This window comes from Myotis davidii, unplaced genomic scaffold (assembly GCF_000327345.1).
Source record: "Myotis davidii unplaced genomic scaffold, ASM32734v1 scaffold27, whole genome shotgun sequence".
Taxonomy (NCBI): Eukaryota; Metazoa; Chordata; class Mammalia; order Chiroptera; family Vespertilionidae; genus Myotis; species Myotis davidii.
The window spans coordinates 2,237,263-2,242,564 of NW_006297821.1; positions in this window are offsets into that span (position 1 = coordinate 2,237,263).

Here is a 5,302-nt window from a genome sequence, read left to right on the forward strand (position 1 = left end):
CTCCATATCCTCCATTGACAGTTTTGTCCTGTTTCTTTGTCTCCGCATTTTTTATGCTTTCTTGGTGCACCCCCTACTGGTCTTTGTGCGCAGTCTTGTTGTAGTTAAGCCTTGATTGTTGAGGTTAATACTAGGGGGATTTGACCTCCAGGCCAACTGGCTGTGAGAATCAGCTGTGTCTCCAGAATTTTTTTTAAAGGTGAATGCTTAGTTAAGCATTCAGAAATCAAATTTGCATTAGGATAATTATTTCATTTCAAATTGATGTGAACCTTATGCAAGTTTGGGAGACACTGGGAGACTGGAGAAAGAATAAGGCAGCTAGAATGGAAGAGAAGAGTCTAGCTAGAAGTGATTTTTTGTCCAGGAAAGAGGGTGCTGGCTTGGACTAGGATTGTGGTGGAAAAGAGGGAGAAAGATGGACTTGAGAGCAATTTAAGAAATAAAATCACAGACCTTGTTGATGAATCAGATGTAATGGCTGAGAAAGAGCGGTGTCAAGGGGAACACATCGGTTTCTGGTTGCAGAACCGGATGGACGGTGCTATGTCCATTGATAAGAGAAGCACTCTACTACAATAGCCTTCTGACACCCTCCTCTAGCCAGCTTGTCAGGAGCTAATTAATGTCCAGTGGTAAACATCACCCCACATCTGCTGTGGTACTCACAGTGAATTCTTCTGCCAGTTATAAAGACAAAACAAAATGTCTCTTTTGAAGATCAATTTTGCCATGAAAGTAATTTTCATGGAATAAGGCTTTAAAAAAATAATTAATTAAATCTTTTATTTGACATTTTGGAAACAGTATAGTGTGACAGAATAAGGTACCTTTTCAATGGTCTCAGGAAAATTAGAAGAGTATTTACAATGTAAACAATGCCAAATAAAGACCAAATGACATCATACCGTGTGTGGGGGTTTTTTAAAATATTTTTATTGATTTCAGAGAGGAAGGGAGAGAGGATGAGAGAGATACACCAATGATGAGAGAGAATCATTGATTGGCTGTCTCCTGAATGTCCCCTGGTGGGGATTAAGCCTGCAACCCAGGCATGTGCTCCTGCCTGGAATGGAACCTGGGACCTTTCAGTCCGCAGGCCGACACCCTATCCACTGAGCCAAACCAGCTAGGAAACATCATATCATGTTTTGCACACAAAAGTTTCACAGTATTAGTAGAGAACTGCAGTGGGATTAGCTGGGTGTTCGTGTATTACACAGTAGTATAGTTACATTACAAGTCACATCACACATTCATTTTATGAAGGAAAGTATTACACACTTACCATCTTTGTAATAATAACTTTCCAAGCTCATTAGCAGTAAAGTTGATAGTTAGAATAAAATAAAGTATTGCTTTAAAAATTTTTTGAAGTACTTATATTGAGATGCACTATCAAATTGGCCCCAAATATAACGGAGGTGTTCAAGACTTAGTTACTTATTAAAAAGAAGAAAATGATTTATAGCAATTATCTAATTTTAACAAAATAATATTATCCACCACATTAAATTAGTGTTGTGTTGATTCTGTAGTCTTGTATGTACATAATTTGTACATTGAAGTTAACTTTATAGTAGTATAAGAGCTGTAAGTAGAAGGACTTTATACATGGATTCATGAAAGTACATATTCAAGTAATATTATAATATAAATTTAAATAAACATCAGGGCTTTAGGATAATTATTTCCCTTCAAATAGGTCTGAACCTTATGCAAGTTTGGGAGACACTGGGCATTAAACCAACTTTAGTTTGGTCTACAAGACCTTCCGTGATCTGGCCCCACATAATACCACAGCTTCATTTCCTGCCACTCTCCTACTCAAATCTGAGGTCCTAACAACACTGTAATTTCCATGTTTTTACCCTAGCTGTTCCCTCCACTCAGAACAAGCCATCTAAATCTACTCAGCTAAAACAACAAGCATCACAGCCCATAGACATGTGTTGGGATTTTAATCCTCCCAGAGTGATAATTAAGGATTATTTACCCAAATGAATAAAATGATACAGAATGTCTAGCATCTCTAATGGTAACAGGTACATGACAACTCTCCTCCATTATTGAAAAGTATGGCTGGACATCGTAAGGCCACAACATGGGATGCAATAGGGTCACACTAAGGGAGGCGGTAATCCAGCCAAGATGGAACCTTCTGCCCAAAACAGGTCTAGGCACTTCCCAAATGTTTTGCTTTATAAATACTGGGGGGTTTTTTTAATCAGAAGAAGAGATGAACAACTTTGGTCTACATTGGTGATAACCTTTTTGGCATGGATGTCAGTTCAGAAAAATTAAAAATCTATGCAACCTGCATTTAATTTTCATTCAAAATAGTTCATTTATGGAGTCCCAGGCTGAAATATGTATTCTTAAAACAAAAATTGTATGCTTTATTGATTCGAAGACCACTAATGAGAAAAATTCCCGTTACTTTTCAGCTACTAAAATATTACTGAGTACATTTGAGAAGTAACAATACCTAAGCATCTTTTAAAACTCTTATCCTAAAATTAGATATAGATCTAGGTGGATGATATGTGGCCTGCAGCTGACAGCCCGTTGACCTAAAGGAAGAGAAAAGGGAAAATATTTCTCCCTGAGTCAGTCTAAGTTTAGATTGCCTAGGGATTCAGAAACAGCTTTTAATTAATATTTTACTTTCTATTTGCTTGTAGGTTTTTATAGCCCAAATAAAATTTCAGGTTTTAAAATACTTATCTAGCCCTAGCTGGTTTGGCTCAGTGGATAGAGCGTCAGCCTGTGGACTAAAGGGTCCTGGGTTTGATTCCAGTCAAGGGCATGTACCTTGATAGCAGGCTCTTTCCTGGCCAGGGCTCTGGTTGGGGCTTATGCAGGAGACAGCCCATCGATGTGTTTCTCTCACATCGATGTTTCCGTCTTTCCTCTCTCTTTCACTCTCCCTAAAAACCAATGAAAAAGTATCCTTGGGTGAGATTAACAAATAATCCTATATAATAAAAGGCCAGCAACCATAACGACAGGAATGACCACCAACCAGTCGCTATGAGGTGCATTGACCACCTCTCGGTCCCTCCGCATCAGCCCGCAGGCTCCCATCGAAGCATGGCAAACGGGGAACCACAGGGAACCGGGTGGGTAGCAGCGGCAGCCAGAGAGAAGCAGCCGGGTTTCGGGTGGGTGGCGGCAGCAGCTGGAACGAAGCAGCCCCAGGGCCCGTCCAGGTGCCTGGCAGTGGCGGCCAGAGCAAAGCAGCCGGGGTCCCAGGTGCCCGAGCGGAGCTAGTGCCAGCAGAGGGGGGAAGGAAGGCCTACTCTTGCATGAATTTTTGTGCATCAGGTCTCTAGTAATATATTGCATGCTATATTCTATCTGTAGTAAGTTTAACACAATTTTTTCAACATTGTAGTAATTTTATTTTCTTCTGGATTTATTCTATTAACTAATGCAAATAATCAATGGAGCGCTAGTCCTGCAAGATATTCTGAGAAGCAGAAATTCAAAGTCAACTAAGTGGAAAATTATGTATATGGTATTCAATTCACATGAACAAATTGTAGATAAATACTCTGAGAAATAAAGCCTATTTAGTTAGACCTAGCCAGTTTGGTTCAGTGGATAGAGCGTCGGCCCATGATTGAAGGGTCCTAGGTTCAATTCTGGTCAAGGGATCATGCCTGGCTCGTGGGCTCGGTCCCCAGTTGGGGACGTGCAGGAGGCAGCCGATCAATGATTCTCTCTCATCATTGATGTTTCTATCTCTCTGAAATCAGTAAAAATATATATTTTTTACAAATCAATGGAAAAAATATCCTCTGGTGAGGATTAACCAAAAAATAAAAACCGAAAGCACACACACACACACACACACACACACACACACAAAAGAGAACTATTTAGCCTCGTTTAATGCAGTATTTCTCAGACTTATTTGAATGTGAAATAACAAAGGGAAGGGAAGGCCTGCTGTGAAGAGCAGAGGGATGAACCTTATCAGTGCTTGCTTGAGTGAGGCTGACTGAAAAGGGCTCATAAAAACCGGGTGGCTTCAGTCAAGCTGACAGCTTAAGTCCAGAAGATTCCATTCCGGCTGAAGTGACCCAAGCAATCTCAGATGAGCCAGGATAACAGTAACAACTGTTACTGCCATTATTTCTGCTTCAATTTGTTAATTGCTCAGGATGGAAGGCACTATACATACATTATCTCTAACCTCATAAAACTCCTGCAAGATAGGTTTCATCCGATTTTATTTATTTGTATTTATTTATTTACTTTTAACAATTACTTTTTTTAAAATTATTGATTTCAAGAGAGGAAGGAGGAGGGAGAGAAAGATAAAAACATCAATGATGAGAGAGAATCATTGATCAGCTGCCTCCTGCATGACCCACACTGAGGATCAAGCCGCAACCGTGACCTCCTGGTTCATAGGTCGACGGTCAACCACTGAGCCACGCCAGCTGGAGCATCCTCCAAATTTTAGAGATAAGGACTCTGAGGCTGAGAGAAAGTGAAATTATCCCAGCAGAAATGGGATTTGGTCTTAGACCCATCTTACTGCACCATACCGGCTCAGTCTTAAGCTTCTTCATTGACGCAACTGCTCTCCCTTTGTTCTCCAAGCCACAGATTACCCTCTCTGGAGTCTTCCCTAACAGAAATAATTCTAGGGAAAACAGGTTAAACCACTGATTATTTTGGCCACTTAACTATACCATGTCTGCTTTCCTCTCTGAACCAAATATTTGGACATTCTAAATCTGACGAGACCTCTGATCACCTAGGCATGAAATGGTATTTTGAAATTACTTCTCGAGTCTCTTTAAGAATCACACAAGCCCAGCCAGTGTGGCTCAGTGGTTGAGCATTGACCTATGAACCAGGAGGTCACAGGTCGATTCCTGGTCAGGACACATGCCCAAGTTGCGGGCTCGATCCCTACTGTGGGGCTTGCAGGAGGCAGCCAATCAATGATTCTCTCTCATCATTGATGTTTCTATCTCTCTTTTCCTCAATAAAAAAAAAAAATTTTTTTTGTTTTAAAGAATCACATAAGAAAATCAATCTTAACAGTCAAAACCAACTCAAACACCTATTGAGGCCAAGCAGATAACATGAAGGAGTGGAGCTGGTCAGGAACAAGACAACAGTTGGTGACAAACTGTGATTGCTCCACCAAAGGGCTTAACTGTTTCTTAGCTTTGGCATATTGTTTATTTATTGTATATTTTTCAAATGAATCCAGAAACACAGTTTTTATGTAAAATCTCCCAATTCCAAAATGTTGACAACTAATTTCTTTTTTTTAAAT